This window comes from Euleptes europaea, chromosome 4 (genome assembly GCF_029931775.1).
Source record: "Euleptes europaea isolate rEulEur1 chromosome 4, rEulEur1.hap1, whole genome shotgun sequence".
Classification (NCBI taxonomy): domain Eukaryota; kingdom Metazoa; phylum Chordata; class Lepidosauria; order Squamata; family Sphaerodactylidae; genus Euleptes; species Euleptes europaea.
In genome coordinates, this window is record NC_079315.1 from 33,724,771 (window position 1) to 33,745,473 (window position 20,703).

The following is a 20,703-nucleotide window of genomic DNA, read 5'->3' on the forward strand; positions in this document are numbered from 1 at the left end:
GAGAACATTGAAGATGATTTATGGCCAAGTGGACTAAAAATTTAAATGCTTTTTCCCCCCTAGTGAAGGTACATTTTTCAGTGCAACTGCTGCAGATGCATAGACGATTCTGCATTCTGCCACTGTACGTGTTGTGACAATATAAGCCTTTTTTCTGATAGAGCAACATTTGCAATCCAAGATTAAAATCGAGGAAACTTGTCAACAGAAAAGGATGGTAATAAGAGTGAAACTGCGACTATCAAATGCGAGTGCCTTGCAAGTAATTTCAAGACCACGGTTACACAGCCCGGATAACCTACAAGAACCAATGAACTCTGACCGTGAAAGCCTTCGACAATAATTTCTGTAATGGTCAACAACTGAAAATTTTCTCTTCTCTGACCTCCAAATACAAAACGGGTTGCTGTGAGGTCACTTTAATATTTTGCGTAACTGTAGCAGAAACCTTGGGATCTGAAACCAAAGGCACAAGTAAGCTATTAGGTACAACGCAAATCACTGAGATCTTGACCGTCATCACTTTGACCCTCATTACGGCTGAGAATGTCCTTATCTTGATGAATAGGATGTACCATGCCTATTGAATGAGAATCAGATACAATTCTGTGAACACTGTAAATTTAAAGGCTGTCTACATCTGAAATGAATTCTAGGAACTTGTTATTTTATTTGCTCAAATCAAATATCTAACACCCATTTCACTAGCCAATGACATATTCTTAATCACAGCAGGTAAAACTCCTGCAGGGCAATACCTGACTACACATTTCATTGCTTAGACATTTCTTGGATACCGACATAGGCTAGTGTCAAAGACATGAATATAGCTAGCTGGTGTATAGATGGTACTTGAAATGTCATAGTAAGAGCTTTGAGACAGTGTAGAATAATATCGTCTTCTGATTGTCAGAAAGCAGATATAGCATGGGGGTTCCCTATGGTAGGACAATATTCTCCTTTGCTATTTTATTCATCTCAGACTGAACTCAGGTACAGATCCATATCACAGTCATGGACATACTTGATAGTGTTACTTGAGCTGCATCAACACCAAAGTGGAAACAGTTAAGATAGAGATTAGTCATAATTAATTTGTTCTGTTGGTTTCCATGTGACTTACTCATGACTAACTTTAGCACACCCCATTACAATGTATGGGTGTGAAAGATGGACAGTGAACAAAGCTGATAGGAAGAAAATAGATTCCTTTGAAATGTGGTGTTGGAGGAGAGTGTTACAGATTCCGTGGTGTTGGAGGAGAGTGTTACAGATTCCGTGGACTTCCAAAAAAAAAAAAAAAACAAATCAGTGGGTTATAGATCAAATCAAGCCTGAACTGACCCTAGAAGCTAAAATGACTAAACTGAGGCTATCGTATTTGGGTCACGTCATGAGACGACAAGAGTCACTGGGAAAGACAGTCATGCTAGGAAAAGTTGAGGGCAGCAGGAAAAGAGGAAGACCCAACAAGAGATGGATTGACTCAATAAAAGAAGGCACAGCCTTCAACTTGCAAGATCTGAGCAAGGCTGTCAAGGATAGGACATTTTGGAGGACTTTCATTCATAGGGTCGCCATGAGTCGGAAGCGACTTGACAGCACTTAACATACACACACAACTTTAGCTGGATCTGAGTGCTGATATTTGAAGTGCTGGTAAAGGAATCTTTTTGATGTTTATTGTGGGGTGCCACCACCCCTGTCTCCCATCCTTGGCTGGTCCAGGTCCTTCCCTCCCTGTCGAGAGAAGGCCTCCTTGGTGTCCTCGGCCTCAGAAAGGGAGGGGGAAGTACAACAGTGATTCCTTCTCTCCCTGGGCTGGATGTCCCCTGGTTAGTAGCCTGGACATGACAGCCCAACCTCCTCCTTAGCTTCTGCCTTGGCCGCCTTCTTATTGAAATTGTTCCACCCCTGTCCCACCCCCTTCCAGGTAGGCCCCACCCCTTTCCGAGTGGGCCAGAAAAATTGTGCTTTTCATTATTAATGGCTTACTGACCATATCTGCATTTTCTAGTGCAATGTATTTTTTCTTAAAACATAGGTAGGATGCATTTGCAGGAGTTGTTGACATGTGTAAACTATCCAGTGCTCCAGAGATATTGTAAATTATTTGCAAGGGCTTTTTACATGACTGTGCACCAGTTCGAGCATTTTATAAATACATTTATTAACTTGCTGTGGCTCATTTATAGCTTAGCTTGAAATAAAGTGTCGTCCTGGCTTGGAAACATCTTGGCTCTCATCACCTGTAATGCTGTATTAGGGAGGTGACAACATACCATATAATACAAGGCGGTAAAAGCTTGTCATTTATAAGGCCTTCCCAGGTACCTCGGCTAATATGTACATATATAAAGTTAACGGGAAGCTTTGCTCAATCAATTGGTAAAAGTCTTTCTTGTTGCTGCTCAGTGTATATCAACTCCCATTTGACATCACTTCTGAGCTTATATCTTTAAAGTTTTAGAAGAAGATGATAGGCAAAAATTAAATCTTTCCAAACATGAACATCAGATCCATATAAAACAACATTTTATTAATTTAGGTAGCACTGTAGGCATTTTATTTCTTCAAGGAAGGATGTGTGGGTGAATCATCATTTATAGTGGCACAGTCCCCTTGATATCTACCCCTGTGTAAATAAGTCAGGATTAAGATCAATCATCTGTTTTTAAGGACTGAAAAAGCAGAATGAATCCCAAACACAAGAAGGGGTTATTAATATATGGTACGTGAGCAAATGTTTAAGCTTCCCTCGTTTTGAAAATCCAGTTTGTGTGTGTGTGTGTAGGGGGTGTTATCATCTGAAGACAGTCTGGAAGGTGCAGCTGGTGCAAAACTCTGGCTTACTTATGCCCTAGGACCTTAGTTCCCAGGGTATGATTGTGGGGCATATAATACAGCAACCTTGCTGAAACAAAGCAGATTTGAATCTGGGAAGTGCCCAGATGCCAGACTTCCTGGGAATCCTGTATTCATTGCCTAGATTTCAATGGAGAAAGAATAGCAGGAATAGCTTATCAACTATTGATGGGCAGGGCACAGAGAGTAGGTTATATGTATCCTAAGTTGACTGTGCTGGCTCCCAGTGTGCTGGTTATTAACTACAAAGAGTTGTCATATAGAGGATGGTGCGGAGTTGTTTTCTGTTGCCCCAGAAGGTCAGACCAGAACCAACAGGTTTAAATTAAATCAAACAGTTTTCGGCTCAACATTAGGAAGAACTTTCTGACAGAGCGGTTCCTCAGTGGAACAGGCTTCCTTGGAAGGTGATGGGCTGTCCTTCTTTGGAGGTTTTTAAGCAGAGTCTAGATAGCCATCTGACAGTAATGCTAATTCAGTGAACTTCGGAAGATCATGAGAGGGAGGGCAGGAAGGGTTGCATCAGTGCTTGGCTCTCATGGCCTCTTCATACATGCCCAGGTGTCACAGGCTGACAAACAAATGGAGAACAAAATATAGAATTTTCCCATTTGAAATCCATATAAACAGCATATGTAAGGAGAAAACAGGGTTTTCAGAAGCCTGATTATCAAAACAAATAACTCAGCTGAACTATTTTTAGTTAAGGAGCTGTAACTCCGCCCTTGTTTCTGAGGAGATGCAGAGTGACCCTGAAGCCAGCAAGAAGGCTGCCAGAATGTTCTTTATTGAGACACGAGCAGAGTCAAGGTGTATGAACTTTCCCTCTGTATTCTGTATGAACTTTCCCTCTGTACTCTGATAACTAGGGCTGTCAAAAAAAAATCGGTACAGTTCGGATTCGGCCGAATTTGACCCTTGTGGGGTCGGTACGTGCCGAAGTCCGAACTCCCCCGCTTCGGATCCCCGGTAATTCAGGGGGGATCCGGAGTTCGGGGGGAAATTCGGCCGAAGCGCGCCTTCAGGGATTCCCTGAAGGCGCGCGGGGGCCCTTTAAACTGATCTGAGCCTCCCAGCTGGGAGGCGCAGATGAGTTTCAATGACAGCCGCGCCTCTCCAGCGGGCTCCGCTGGAGAGGCGCGGCTGTCATTTAAACTCATCTGCGCCTCCCGGCCGGGAGGCACAGATGAGTTTCAATGACAGCCCGCCTCCCTTCAGCGGGCTACCCTGAAGGGGGGGCCGATTTGGCCGAATTTATTCGTGAACTCCCAAACTCGCTGAATTCGGCCCCCCCGGTTGCCCGCCAGATTTGAGTTCGGATCCGTCCGAACTGAAAATCACCGAATCAGGGGAAATTCGGTTGATTTTCAGTTCGGACCGAACCAAATTGACAGCCCTACTGATAACATTTGCCGACTGTGAGCAATGATGTAATGAAATGTCTCATGTGATGTTATGTGAAGTTTTTAAGTCCTTTTAAAGTTAAGAAACTCTTTTAAAAGTAAAACAGGTATCAAATTAACCGTATTCTTAACACAAAGAGAATGCTGGGAAAAGTTGTATTTTAAGAAATAACATAAAGCCATAAAACTGACTGTTTAGTGTATGGCCAGGTCAGCAAAAGACCTCCTGAAGGAAGGAAGTCCTTATAAGGTAAAAGCAGCAGGTAAGGCTGCTGCTAAAAGTTCTAAAAGGGACAATCTCAAGATCAGATCCTGCCAAGCAGCGTCAAGAGTAGAGAAAGATACTGATCTTGGAAAGTATATAAGGAGGAACTTCCTAGCCAAGAGTTAGAGTTCCTAACAGGTTGATACCCATTGACTTGAATGGATCTCTCCATCCCTTACCTGGGATGTAAAGACTTGGTGCCCTGATTCTTGCGTGGACTGAGGCTCTTAAGCCTAAAGAAGTTTCTTTAAGTGTTCAGTCCTTGTGTGAGCTGGGTACTTACAGATTTCTCCAACATTTACAAGTCTTCCTGTGAGACTGGAGAACTCCCTAAAAGGGGATTCTTTTAAAGATAGTCAGCCCTTGCTAGGACTGGATATCTGAACTGAATGCCTGCAGACCTCTCCATCTTATTAATAAGATGGAGACTCATAGAATCCATCAACCTTAGTATGGAGTCTAAGGGTTTAGATCTTTCCATATTTGAAATGGAAACACTGAGAACTCATTGATTCTAGCAGGGATTGATGTGTTCTCACTAAGATCTATCTAGCCTTGTATAGGCCTCCCAGTCATGACAGACATGGAGATTGTAAAACCTATAGCTCCCTTTACACAGGTCTCTTCGGCCCTTCAAAGAGTTGAGGAGACCAGGAGCTTATCCTCTGAGCATGTGTCAGAAGTTTCTCTAGCTAACAGAGAGAATTCTGAACATTCTCTGGAGCATGAGCCAGAGGTTTCTCAAGCTGACCGGGAAGCCTCTGCACTCAGTTCTTACACAGAACTCTGACATTCACATGTCTTACACAGAACTCTGACATTCACAATGCACAGCTTTGCATTGCTTTCTAGTTCTGACACAGCTATAGAAGGCATGCACATACATATAGATCTCCCTGATCTTAATACTGATCAGAGGCCTTTCATAGGCTACAAAGACTTAGAGATTTTTCTAGTGTTTCATGAACTTAGTCCTGGCATGGACTGAAAATATGATTTAAGGGCTCATGACTTCAGCTCTGACATGAACTCATGGAACCTCTGCATACACCAAAGACATTTTAATACTAAAATAACACATAGAGGCCCAAAAAGGTCTATTTATTCTTAACATGAATTAGGAACTTTTCAGTCTCTCTAAGCCCTGCTTTGCTGGGGAGGTTTGCAAATGACATGACTAGGTTTTTAAAGTATGTCTTATGTTTTATGATGTTCTAGGTACTTTGAATTAAGATGCTTTTAACTAAATCAGATCTAATTCATTGCACTAACCATATTTTACAAGATTTCTGTAATTGCTTTATTTCCTGAATGAAATATTATTACTGGTTTTAGGTTTGAACTCTCATATAGAGGAATAGAGATTGCTTAAGATTGCTTGCATACATAAACATGTTTTAGATTCATAATGTCTGAACTTTATAACATGTGTTAGACTTTTGTAACCATTTCATGCATATATATTATGTAAAATAAACTGTATATAGATTCACATTCTTTTCATAATTTATTGGAGCACTTCAAGAGAAAGCTTACTTCAGTAAGAAGCTTTGAGTCCTGTCTAGTAGGTGTCTAACGGAATAAGATAACATACTTCTTCTCGGGAAGAGGTCCATTCTAAGAGCATAGGCACTGAAAAGCATTGACCGGCTTCACAGGGTAATGCTGACTGACACTTTGGGGTCAGGAAACAATTTTCCTCCAGGTCAGATTGGCCAGGGATCCTGGAGGGATTTTTTTGCCATCTTTTGGGCATGGAGTAAGGTCACTGGTAGGGTTGCCACTTGCCAGATCCTTCTTCGCCACCTGCAGGAGGTTTTTTGACTGGAGCCAGAGGAAGGTGGAGTTTGGAGAAGGGAGGGACTTCAATGCCATAGAGTCCAAATGCCAAAGTGGCCATTTTCTCCAGGTGAACTGAGCTCTACTGGCTGGAGATCAGTTGTAATAGTAGGAGTTTTCCAGCTAGAACCTGGCAGCTGGCAACCCTAGTCACTTGGGGGTGTGGGGGAGGTAGTTGTGAATTTCCTGCATTATGCAGGGGGTTAGACTTGATGACCCTGGTGGTCTCTTCCAGTTCTATGATTCTGTGCTTCTAAATGCTCTGCCGTCTTGCCCAACTTAGGGAGAACTTTGTTGTCAGTGTGTTCCTTTGCTTGTTAAGATGGGAAGTCTTACTTTGTGTCTTCTCAGGGACAGACTGGGAAGAAAAATGGACCAGGAGCAAGGCATACTGAGTGGCCCTGCAACATTGCAAGCCACCACTGCTGGGATCATTCAGTTGACAGCTGGCCAATGATAGGTGTCAATGATAGGTGTCAGCTCAACAGTCACCACCTCCTGCACCACTGACACCCAACTGAGCTGAGGGGTCATAGCATCAGTGGCAAAGTTACTGGGGCTTAGCTCAGCTTGCTCCTGGTTGCCAGTGGCCCTCCAGGGCAGTGGCCCAGTAGGAACTTTCCCTGTAAGTTCTATGGCCAGTTCCCCTCACCTTGCTTATAATCTGTGAGTGTGAGAACTATGGGAGGTACTGTATTTTTTCCTATAAAATTTCCTTCCTTAGGGATGCTTGCTAGACTGCACCTTTGAAAATAAAAAATGTTGCTTGTCAGTGAAACCTAAGCAAAGAGTTGCTACAATGTCAAGGTTCCTTTTTTACACCCTCTTTCAGCTGTCATTTTATATGTATACATTCTTTGTACTGTTTTAATCTTGTGTGCTTTTAAAATACTGATTTTATTTTAAAATATTGTTTGCGCCTTTTGCTAAACAGAAAAATTGAATGAATGAATAAACTTCTTGGCTGCTATCAAATCTGTTAGCAGTTACGCCAGTGGGTTGGATCCCATAGCTTTGTTCCACGAATGTTGGTGCCTTCCTGTGGAGCAACAAATCTTCCCCTGATCCAAAAGGCTCTTCTGATAGGACATCAGTCCAGAAGAAGGTGCTATGACTACCAGATCAAATCTGTGGGATCCAACCCAGCAAGTGACCCTCTTTTTCAGAGTAGACCTTAAAAATAGGATCTTCATGTTTCAGTTTCGTAATATTCCAAATATCCGATCCATTGCAAGCTTGAGAATTAATATTTTAATTCTACCTTTTGATCAAAATATAGTGTTAAAGCAGCTAACAAAATACAAGTTCATCATATAAAAGTACAAGTGGGGCACCTGAAAAATCATTGTAGTTGGGGGGTCATTTGGAAATTCCAGTTTGCCCCATCTGCTCCTCCAGGATTTTGTGAGCTCTCAGGAAGTTGTGCTGGGATGATTTCCCATGCCAGTTTTCCCCCTTTCGATGTGTCTCAGTTACTTTCAACCTTCTTTCTTTCCTTGAGCATATTCTGACTCTCAGGCCCCCTTTCCCCCCTGTTGTTTATTTTGGTTAATTTACCATGTCATTTTTTTTCTTGCATACCTGAAGAGTCCTTCAGGAAGGTTAAGACCCCTGCTCTGGCAGTGGCCTGATTGTGCGACTTCCACTATCCACTCAGAGGTCAGTCTGTTTGCTGTTGGATATAAGTAGGGCTGTCGATTCGGTTTGTCCCGAACTGAAAAACCTCCGAATTTTTTCTGATTCGGCAATTTCCGGTTCGGGACGAACCGAATTCAAAAAAGATGGGAAATGGGGGGAGACGAATTCCCCGACTTCGGGGTGTTCGGGAAATAAATTCGGCAAATTTGGGGTTTGGCTCTCCCCCGCGCACCTTCACGGGGCTTCCCTGAAGCCAGGCGGGGGGCTCTTTAAACAGGGGCTTCCCTGAAGCTGGGCGGGGAACTCTTTAAACAGATCTGTGCCTCCTGGCCGGGAGACACAGATCTGTTTCCCCCCCCCCCGCGTGCCTTCAGGGGGCTTCCCTGAAGCCGGGCGGGGAGCCCTTTAAACAGATCCTAGCCTCCCAGCTGGGAGGCACAGATCTGTTTAAAGAGCCCCCCTCCCGGCTTCAGGGGGCTTCCGGCAGATCTGTTCCCCCCCGCACACCTTCAGGGAAGCCCCCTGAAGGCGCGTGGGGGGGAACAGATCTGTGGGAAGGCGGGCGGTGGGTTGTCAAGCCCCTCTGTGCTGTCTGTGCAGGCACAGACCCCCTGCCTGCCTTCCTGGGACTCTGAGGGGTGGGTCTTTAAACCTCTCTGCGCTGCCTGCGCAGACAGCGCAGAGGGGCTTGACAACCCACCGGCCGCCTTCCCGGGACTCCTGGGAAGAGGGGCGGGGGGTCTTTAAACCCCTCTGCCCCCCCGCGCCTTTACGGGGTTTCCAGGAAGGCGCGTGGGGGGCCCTTTAAACAGATCTGCGCCTTCCAGCTGGAAGGCGCAGATCTGTTTAAAGAGCCCCCCGCGCGCCTTCATGGAAGCCCCGTGAAGGCCCGCGGGGGGGGATTTTCCCCCAAACTCTGGGTCTCGCCCGAATTTTGGGGATCCGAAGCGGGGGAGTTCAGACTTCGGCACTACCCGAATTTAAAAGGGCCGAATTTTGCCGAAGCCGAACTTTCCCGAATTTTTTCCCAACAGCCCTAGTTATAGTGACAATAGTCAAATCAAACCTAATAAATCAAAAAGGGACATGTTTGTATCTAACTTTTGGAAAAGGGTGCACATACACAAGAGAGCTGTAACCTGATTTCCCCTACCCCTCAATTCTATACCATTCAGTTCTGCAGCCAGGTATGATATCTTGTCACAAGTCTTTGAATCTGATTCTAACCTTTCAGTATGTGTCATTTAGCTGTCAGTGAAAGAGCAATGCGGCAGTGATCCCCCCCCCTCCAGTTGCTCAGAAACGGGTTAGGTTAGGTCACTTATTTTCTGATCCACCTAATTCTGAGGAATAAAATTCCTTGGTTTTAACCCAATCCTCACATAGACTGCAGCTATCTTGCTGTTCTTTACAGTGTTTTCTGTTCAGCAAAGGTCATGCATAACACCTTGGGTGGGTTAACTTCCTGAAGGCAGAAAAAAGGCAGAAAAATGGAAAATGAAAGATTATTGCATTTGATAATATGTCAATATGTGACATTTAATTGTAGTATCTGGGACAATAGGAGGTTTTGTGCATGCTCAAGTAATGAATTGCTCATTTTTGCTTCCAGCCACAACAATTTGCACTATGTTGGAAGTTGCATTTTGGGATGTAGTGGCTGCTGTTGGGAGGGGAAGACTAAAAAGTACCAGGACATATGTAAAAGTCACAATGGTCATTTATGCATGGGAGTTTTGCCTGAGGTTCGTTGCTGGCTGGACACACACTTTCCTGTTGGGAATCTCTGCACCAGCAGCCTCCAAGCTCAAATCAAGTCCCACCCCTTTAAATGCTGCTTTGTAATTGCAGTGCTCACTGTGAGATAAGATTCCCCCCAACCCAATTGCTGCATAAAAAAGCATTTTAAGAACAATAAACAAAAAAACAGAGCAATCTGAAAAAAGGGGGGGGAGAAATCCAAACCTCCATTTTAAAACGTCTTTCTGTTGCTCAGAAAGAGCTCCGAGGAAGCAGGAAGCATTTGAACCCCCACCTCTTTACAAGCTGCTTTGTGATTGGCTGTGAGAAAAGTCAGTCTTTTTGTGGGCTGGTTTTGCCATCTGCACGGAGATTTTAGCAGGGCTGATCTCAGGTTAGAGGGGAAAGGCGGATTAACAGAGGAATAGGAAGACCCGGACATTGCGAGGGTTGGCAGTGAAGTCATTTCTAATGGACGGAGAACTCCTGCAGAGCTCCAAGGAACAACCGAGTCAGACCGGGGCGGATCATGAGTCCAAGTGCCCATGCATAAATGACCAATGTGAGGTTTTTGCCTGGGGGGCAGGTTCTCAAGTATTTATAACAGTGATAAAAGGGATCTCTGGGACAAATCCTGCCAGGTATTGCGGTACCACACAGTCCTTCAGTTGCCAAGGGAAGAATGTGGAGAGAGTAGAGGCTGTAGCCATGAGAATTTCTTGCAATCTGTTTTTCAGAGTGGTGTTGGGGACTTGGGACACATATTAAAAACAGCATATTATATTAGGAACAAAAATAGTTGCACAGAGTCATAATTCTAATTGGAGCCATAGTGCAAGGGGAAAATAGGGGTTGTCTGATCTTCCCTTTGGGGCACAGTTTTACCGATTGAAACTGACCTCTTCCCCTGCGCCCTTAGTTCTGGAAAGGAAAGGCAAAGAAGGGGTACCTGGGTTTATTCCCTTTTTGGGGCTAATAACTGTTTCAAGATAGGATTGTCCTTGATCAGCAAACCACAAGGGAAATAGTTATTCCTCTTCCCTCCCATACCATGGCTTCAGTCTAGATTCAGGTGTGGCAGAACTGCTATTACACTTTAATGCTGCATAAATCTGCTGATAGGTCTTTAGCCCCATATCTGGTTAGATGCAAAACTCCCATCTGCCCAGAGACCAGCAAAAGCTGGAATTATCATTCTCTTACCTTTCTTTGTAGAACCTATGGGAAAGTTAGCTCCTTTGGTTGTATTATGAGCCTTTCTGGAACCCTCTACTAAATCCATTTGCTTGAAAATAAGATTATATGTCAGATTTATTGTGCAGCACTTTGGTAGCTGTTGACAAGGTAAATGTGGTGGTACTATTTATATGATTGTGAGCCATCTCAGCATAGCTATGATTTTGAATATTGTGGATTGAAAGGCCTTTTAGAAACAGAAAGTACAAACTTGCACAAAAAGCCCATTGATTTTTAGTGTAATTTCTAAGAAACCATGATTAGTCTTCAAAAAAAGCAATGGCAATGTAGAGATGCACATTTTGTTGTTGTTGTCAAGTTGCAGCTGATTTCTGGTGACCCCAGAGGGTTTTCAACGCAAGAGGCATAAAGAGATGGTTTGCCATTGCCTGCCTCTGCATATCAACCCTGGACTTCCTTGATGGTCTCCTATCCAAGTACTAACCAGGTCCAACGCTGCTTAGCTTCTCAGATGTGATGAGATCGGGCTAGCCTAGGCTATCCAGATCAGGACAGAGCTGCACATAGCACAGGCTTAATCTGTGCTACAGTAGAATTACATGGTAGAGCAGAATGCAGGGTAAGCACAGGTTTAAATTGTCCTGGGTAAGCACAGGTTTAAGCTTCCCCCTAATCCTGCTTATAAAGGTTCCAGCAGGGGAGGTGATGGTGGAGACAGCAGCCTCTGTGAGACAGGGACAACTGGACAGTCCCCGTTTCATACTTGAGACTTAATGGGAAATCATGTTTTTGTTGTCACCCTGCATTAAAGCTTCCTGCAAATAGAAATGTTGCAGAGCTGGTTAACAGCCAGGCTAGAGCTTTTCTTCCTGTGTGCTAGGTTTCTGTTTGCTGGGAATATTTTATGAGCGGGTGCATTCAGGTGTGATTTAATACCCCCTGCCTACTGCCTACAGTAATGCCAGTTCCATTACCTTATTTTATAGCAGGGGTGGGGAACCTCAGGCCTGGGGGCCGTATGCGGCCCCCGAGGACATTTTTTGTGGCCCTCGGGACCTCCGGGAACCCTGCCGCGGAGGCGGGGCACAGGGTGGCCCTCCCCGAAGGTGTTCCTGGGGCCACGGCTTACAGCGCCCTTTGGACCTTCTCTCACCGACTGTCGGTTGTTGGTCGGCGAGAGGGGAGGGGGAGGGACGCTTCCCCCAAGGCTGCCTCCTACAGCTGCGGCGTGCAGGAACGCTGTGGCACATTGTAAGCCCCTCTCGCTGCCTGTCGACTGTTGAGCAGCGGGGCGGGGGGGAGAGGCCGGTGGCTCCTGGTGGCAGAGCATGCATGCGGGAGACGATTGGGCTTGGGTTTTTTTTATGGACTCTGGGGGGGAGGGCATGGAGACTGGGGCTCGGTTGCTTGGGGCTCCATGTGCCGCCGGGTGTGTGTGTGTGTGTGGGTGGGTGGGGGAGGTGGGGAGGCTGGGGCCCGGTTGCGCAGGCCGGCATACGCGGGTGTGTGTGTGTGAGGGGGTAGGCTTTTCTCTCTTTTCTTCCTCTTTTTCTGTCACTCTTTCCCCTTTCTCTCCCTCTCTCCCTCTTTTTCTGTCTCTTTCTTTGTCTCCCTCCGTCCTTTTCTTTCTTTCTCCCCCTCTCTCCATTTCTTTCTCCCTTTCTCTCTTCCTCTTTCCCTTTTCCTCTTTCTCTGTTTTCCTTCCTCCCTTCCTCCCTTGCCAATCGACTGTGGGCTGCGCCCCCCTGGTGCCTCGTTTTCTGGGGCTCACCGCTGGCTGCCCTCCCACCTGGGAGGGGGGAGCGGGTGCGCCCTGCAGGCCTTCTCTGTGTGGCCTCTCCTGGGGTTGCCAACCTCCAGGTGGTGGCTGGAGACCTAGCAACCCTAGCCTCTCCCCCCCCACCGGGAGATCTACACCTGGTATGGCCCCCGAAAGATGTTATAAATGTGCGAATGGCCCTTGGCAGGAAAAAGGTTCCCCACCCCTGTTTTATAGCATATATTTTACTGGAGGGCCAACCCTGGTTAGTACTTGGATGGGAGACCACCGAGGAATACCAGGGTTGCCATTCAGAGGAAGGCAATGGCAAACCGCCTCTGTTAGTCTCTTGCCTTGAAAACCCTACTGGGTTGCCTTAAGTTGGCTGCAACTTGACGGCACTTTACACACAAATACACACACATTTTGCTGGAGAGCCAGAGTAGTCTGAGTGTCAGACACCAGGGTTCAGATCCCCACTCTGACTGGAAGCTAATTGGGGGGTCCCACACCAGTCCCTCTTTCTCAGCCTATCCCCAAACCTATGCTGATGTCCTCTGACAAAACACTAGTTTTCTGCAAGCTGTTAATAAGAAGTGAATTAAAACACTCTGGGCGAAAACAAATGGTCACTTTAGTCTCCTTTATTCCCTGTCTCAGCCAGGATTCAGCCAGAATCGAACTCATGCGTTTCCCCGAATGTGCGTTTGATCCTGGCTAAATCTTGGCTGAAACAGGGAATAAAGGAGGCTAAAGCGACCATGCGTTTTCGCCCTCTGAGTCCTGCCTTTCCCAGGCCTAACTTGCCTCACAGGATTGTTCTAAGGACAAAATGCAAGGGGAATGGCAGGAGCACTGTGCAAAGAGTGTGGGAGACAGCCAAATGTGCATAGCCGGCCCTTCTTGAAAAAGGCTAACTTTTTTGTTGTTGACAATTTCAGTGGAAGTTTCTTTCAGATGTGTAAAAATTGCAGCCTTCCTCCATTGAAACGGTCCAAAGCCAACAGAGCTTGCTGAAAAACAGGTCCAAATGTATTGGCAGGATATGTCAACGGATGTGCTTTTGAAAGCGGTAGTTTCTTGTTAGCAATCACTGGTGAAGCATCTCTGTGAGATACAGCTGGAAGAGGCAGGATTGACAGTGTGTTTTAATTCACTCCTTACTAACAACTTGCGGAGACTAGCGTGTTGTCAGAAGACATCAGTGTAGGTTTGGGGGATGGCTTTTTGAAGTTTTCCCCCTCCTCTCCCCTGAAATAACAAATAATGATTTGCTCTCTTTTGATAGCTCTTTTATAGATTTTTGCAGCAGATGGATAAAAAATCTTAATGAAGATGTTTGCATCCGATGAAAGGCTCGTGTGCATTTGCGCTGCGGCTTCACGAGTATGCAAATGGCTTTCACACAGGAACATGAAAAGTAAATTTAGTGACATCTTAGGGTTCTTTGTTTTTTAATGACCAATAATGTGCTCTCTTAATGCTTTTGTTACCATCTTTGTATTCTGCAATAGGTGGCACAGGAAGATAATCGGTGTTTTCTGAAGGCAATTAAAGAGTTTATATCCAACTTGTTCTGCCTATTAAAAAGGATCTGTTCTGCAGGGGAAGCCATTAGCATTCAGACAATGCGGAGTGTGTGGAAATAGGCTGTTCACGATGCCTGTACGTCTTTCAGAAAGTACATAGCAAAGTAGTGCAGGAAGATATATTCTCGGGCTATTGTTAGAGGGGAAATAAGTTATTCTATCCTCAGAACTTTAAAAAACAGTGAAACAGCAGTTAAAAATGTTAGATGGAAAGCCTCAATTCTTAGGGAAAATAGGTGTCATTTGTAATGTAACCAAAGGGATAAGGGTTTAGGCAAAGGTTTTATTGTCTGTCTGATACTGCATTAAAACAGATAATGGCTCTTTTTAATAGCAAGTTTCAACTGCTTGATCCCCTGAACAGCTGAATCAGCAATTCATGTTCTTTTTTTCTTTTGGTCTTTAAGAATTCTTATGTGTAAGGCCACAAATAACAGCAACACACTGGAACTGAAGCCTGGCCACAGCTCTGGTGTCTTTTGTAGCATCAGGAACCTGCTCATAGCAGGGAAGACACAGGGTCAGTTGCATTTGCATCATTCTTGGCTAGGGTTGCCAGCTATGGGTTTGGCCATACCTGGATATTTTGGGGTGGAGCCTGAAGGGGATGGGGTTTGGGGAGGGGAGGGTCTTCAATGTGATATAATGCCATCAAGTCCACCTTGTAAAGTGGCCATTTTCTCCAGGTTAACAGATCACTGTTGCCTGGAGATCAGTTGTAATAGCAGATCTCCAGCCACCACCTGGAGATTGGCATCCCTATTCTTGGCCTAGGTTAGGGTTGCCAATTCCAGGTTGGGAAATTCCTGGACATTTACCTGGGATGAGAGGGGTTTAGGGATGGGAGGGACCTCAGTGAAGTATAATGCCATAGACTCCACTCTTCAAAGTAGTTATTTTCTCCAGGAGTACTGATCTCTGTAGTCTGTAGAACAGTTGTAATTCTGGGAGATGTCCTGGCACCACCTGGAGATTGGCAACCCTGCCCAATGTTCTTAGGCTTCAGTGCTGACTTCCACCAGGCCATTTGACAAATTCAAACTCATTTGGACAATTTATTTCCTAATTTATCTGCTGCTTCCACAAGAGAAATTTTTTCCAGCCAGAGTTTATGAAGACCAGCTGCTCAGCCCCTGCCCTCCACTTAGGGTGGCCAACCTTGAGGTGGGGACTGGAGTTCTCCTGGAATTACAACTGATCTGAAGACTACAGAGATCAGTTCCCCTGGAGGAAATGGCAGCTTTGGACAGCAGACTCTATGACATCATGTCTCCCTTGAGCTCCTTCCACCCTCCCCAGGTTCCACCCCCAAATCTCAATGAATTTCCCAACCTGGATCTGGCAACCCTACCTCCGCTATAAAAACTTGTGCAGACAGAGTTGGTTCCAGCTTCCAGGGGAGAGTGTTCCAGCCAACGCTGCTCAGTTCCACCTTCCTCTGTGCCCAGGGAAAGGGTTCAGATTTGTCCTGCTTGAGGCTTGTTATATTTGAAAGATTTTTATTATTTATGGTACTATTTTGTTGGTTGGTTGTGACACTGTGAGCCACCTTACAGTGGGCTCCCTGAAGGAAGATGCATGAAAATGTCTAGGTAGATAGCAATGTGTGCTGCAGATAGAATTCACTTATATGTATCATAATGCTTCCCGTACTGTTGTCAGAGCTTTGCTTTGTAATCAACTACGGTCATCAAAGAATAACGACAAATGATATTGTTGGTACAGATAAAACATATATTCTAGTATGTCACAACTCCCACTTTTTCTAAAGCAAAATCCAGTGAAAATGTATTGTTGAACCTGTTAAACAGAGTGGCATAGCTATTGTGTATATGTTGTGTAATTGTGCCTGCACACAAATCAACCTCTGTACTCTCAGAGCTCCTGGGGAAACTGCTGCAACCTAGAGAAGTGAAGTTGCTTGTATTGCTACAGGTTGTTGGTTTTTTTCTGTTGTGCTGCTTCATATATGGAACTTCTTTTCTCTGCAGGTTGACTTGAGACACATTTTTGGTTATCTTCAGAAAGAAGGAAGGAAGTTGGGGTGGTTTGATATTATAAAAAATTGTTATGAGATCATGGTTTTGTTTTAAAAGATCTGTAATCTGACTTGGGTCTATGTTTTAGAGAAAATTGAATAAAAATATATATTTTTATTTATTATACTTCATTTATAGTCTGCCTTTCTGCAACTCAAGGCAGATCACACGGTTAAAAACTGCAGGATAATACAAACAACAATGTAATAAAATGGGATTACAGAATTGCAGTAGTTTAATGAACAGTGTGCTATAGACAAGAAAATTATATAATACATACAACAAAGAATGAAACATAATGGGTTTAAACATTCTATTTTTTTTTTACAAAATTCTGTGTCACTTTATCATTATGTTGCAAATTAAAACCATAAAACAATAAGAAGGTTAAAATCAAACAATAAAGAGCTTGCACTGAATTTTCAGAATGACCCAGGTCACCAAAGGGCAAATCCTCTACAGCAGTCTTTATTTAAGCAGACCCAAAGATGGTTCACACAGCAGATATTCTGTCTTCTCAATATATTTATATTGCAACTATTTCTTCAATAGCTTTCTTTTTTTTTCCTGTCTGTTTTGAAAATATATCTAACAAAAGGGTGACTGGAAGGTAAATAGTAAATGTTACAGATACAGTTCTAAGTTTGCTTTGTTGCATTGATTAACAGTGCCACCCTAAGCAGAATTACATCCTTCTAAGCCAGTGGTTCCCAACCTTTTTTTGACCAGGGACCACTAGGACTTTTTTGTTCGGTGCAGGGACCCCAAGGTTCAAAATAAAAATTCCAAGAATTTGAAAATAAACTTTAATCATAACTGTTAGTTAAACATTAAACTTAGAATAATATTTGAATATATATATATTTATAATAGAGAACTTTTAATTGAAAATATTAATTTATTATGGGTTTATAACTTTGTTTCGCGGACCTTAATTTAGTTCTTGTGGACCCCTGGGGGTCCACGGACCCCTGGTTGGGAACCAGTGTTCTAAGCCCAATGACTTCCATGCATAACTCAGCATAGGGTGGCACTGTTAATGGCCCTGGATGGGAACAAATCCATGATGGAATGCAGTTGGTATGAAAGAAGTGGGAGTAAGGTTGCCAACCTCCAGGTACTAGCTGGAGGTCTCCTGCTATTACAACTGATCTTCAGCTGATGGAGATCAGTTCACCAAAATGGCTGCTTTGGCAATTGGACTTTATGGCATTGAAGTCCCTCCCCTCCCCAAACCCCACCCTCCTCAGGTTCCATCCCAAAAATCTTCAGGTATTTCCCAACCCTGAGCTGGCAACCCTAAGTGGGAGGCTGATTGAGCTGTGGCAAAAACCTTATGCGGGGCTTACAGACAGAAGCAGCTGAATGCTGCAGGAGGCTCGAGGACTTAAGAGTGAAAGGAGATCAAGAAAGCAGGAACAAGATGAGGGGAGGAAACCCTTATGGAGACATAGGGAAGGCAGTGCCAGTGTGCTTTTGTTGAGAAATGGTAGAGAGGCTGAATTGGGATTCATTATAAACAGCCAGATGCTGAAGATCTCTGGTTTCCTTGGAACATTAGGTATCTTATCGCTGTGATTTTCAGTAGCTCTAGCTTCTGGAAATGTTTTCTTCTGAGAACCCCTTATATACCTGCCACAGAGTCAACACCTTTACAGAAAATTCTGCAGCATGTTTTAGGGCATGTGCTCAGTTTGCTTGGCACATTAGCCAAGCCTACCAGCGGCCTCACTGTGCCTTAATTGTTCATTGAGAACACAACCAGTGCTTTCTTACAGTTGTGCTTTGAGACAGAAGACTGGTAATGATGGGCCCTGTGGCCTATCGAGGACGTTTGTCTGCTACGACTAATCTTATTGGGTGACTTTTGATAACCTTCTGAGCAATGAAAACTCCCAGATCACAGTTTGAAAACCTCATTGCACACGAATAACTAAAGTAGTAACTGGGGAGGGAAGAAGCAGCAGCTTTTCCTCCCAGTTCTCCTTCACCTTCTATAATTTTGCTTTTTAAGCACAGTCTCTAGATCCAAGCAATACTGCCAAGTGCATGATTACTATACTCTTCGGATTTTAATTACTCCAAGTCCTGCACGCATGGGTGGGTATTTTTTTTTTTTTTTTTTTTTAAGGAATATTAACCAAACAGCAAAAGCTTCTAGTTTTGAGGTTGCAGGCAAGAGACACTGATGGATGAGATTTTGAGGAGGATGAAGATGGTGGGGGGAATGAAGGCCATCAGGACTGAACTCTTATTGGATAGTGGAGATCCTTCTGAGGAGCCCCCCAATTCAGGTTTAATTCTGACCTGCAGTAGGTAGATAAAGATGAATGTGAATTTTAAATTATATTTAATCTTCATTAAAGTAATTACCTTTCTTAATGAAGAATTTGCTGCGTGGTGGTTGTGCAATGGAGTATAAAATCCTAAGTGAATAAAATCAATTTATTTTTTCAGGCTGTTCTCCCTGCCCCCTCCCCATCCATTAATAAACAAGATAGAGTAGGTCTGTTGCTTGGAGGGTATAGGGAAAGCTCATCACTGATCTCTGGCTAGTATTGCTTGGAAAGAGAGACCTTTGTCTGTATTACCTGTGGTGTTATGTTCAATATAAAGAGCTTACCTTGGTGTCTCTCCCCTCATCTTACATCCTTCTTTTGGTGCTGTTATTCCCCCCCTAGGTGTTCCAATCAAGGCACATTGCAGTGATATTTCACACCTAAATGAATGGACTAATGAAATGGCGTTTTATATGGTTGGACATATTTCATCCCAGTGCTCTGGATTATTAATCACAAGAATATGAATGAGACTCTGGCATGCTTATGTTTTGTAATATGTATGAAAATTGCTTATTTATTTCCGTGCTGTTGCAATGAAAAGAAACAGACCGATTCTAAATGGCAATGTACTGTAGTGTGAAGCAATTAACTGAATTATGTGTGCCCTTCAGTTGGGATCATTTTTTATTAACTATACAAACTCATAGAGACAGGACAAAAAAGAAAGAGGGGGGTAGGGCTGGAGAGCACCAAAAATCTCCTGGTGCTCAAAATGTCAAAATTGAAACTATTTGGGGAGTAACATCGTAACAGAGGATTAAGAACCTGCTGTGCTAGGATTCAGGTCAGCTTGTGTCCTTTTGGTTCCTGCTGTGTTTTAGGGCAGGCCTGTTCAACATGGTCCTACCAAGAGGGACCTGGCCTTCCACCCATATAGGGTGGCCCACCAGGAGATCAATAACTTGTTTTTTGTTGTTAGCTTGGGACAGCAAAAACCAAGGGGTTATTGAACACCAAGCAAACTATAGTACATGACCAGTGGGGGATTTATTTGGTCAGCCACTAGAGATAGCTGTATAGTATTCCTGCTATGGTTTTAATTTAATTACATAGGAGATGCTTGAACTGCTGTTTGAATTTTCTGTAACCCTGTGATGACATTGTACAGACCTAAAGAGCATGAGATTTTTTCCCAGTGTGGTCTGGGTCAAGGTACTCCACTTGTGAATGGCTGATGAACTTAGGAAAACCATATTCAGAGGACTTATAGTTTTGTACAGGAAACCAACCAATCTTGAAGAGTATGGTAGACTGGAATCACAGGTTGCTTCTACAGGGGCAAGTGCCCCTTGAATTACACTGCCTCATGTATCTATTACATACAAAATGGCTAGTGTGAAAGCTGGAATGCTGGAAAAAAATCATTGTTGACTAGAGATCTCTAACAGGGAATTCTCAGTATTTCATCTACAGTTTTCAAGATTCTAAAACTAGTATCTATTTATAGTGTAAATTGCCCCAGTTTTGCAAGACGTTCCAGACACCAGGTGCGATGTCAAATGGTGCACCATTTAATAGTGAAACAAAAAGTAGAAGTCTCATCAGAAGCAAAGGGCTGTATCCTATGATTCCATTCTACCCATGGTGGAGTCTTCCTATGGTGGAAGAGATACCAGAAGAAGGCTGTGCTGTTAGTCAAATGGATTAATAGGATCCAACCCATTGTGTTCTTTCTGACCGCTCCTATAAATGCAAAGGTTTTTTTAAGTTAAAATGTATGTTTATTAGTTTTCTGTTCAGGGAAGGCAAATCGACATTCATATATATTCCCTATGATATCCAGCTTTCTCAGATTACTTGGGATAAGCGAAGTAGACTATTCTGTGCTTTCTTAAACTGTCCCAGATTTTCAGCCTTGTACTTGATTGCACTTCAGAAAATTACCTGTATGTGGGTGGAAAGAGCAATAAGACGACCTCAAGGAATGTCAGCGAGTGTGGAATTCAATGTTCTTCATGCTGTCTGCCAACATTTTTTTCTGTCAGGTTTCATGTCAAGAGAACAAAATAAAGTGCACAGTTAATTAT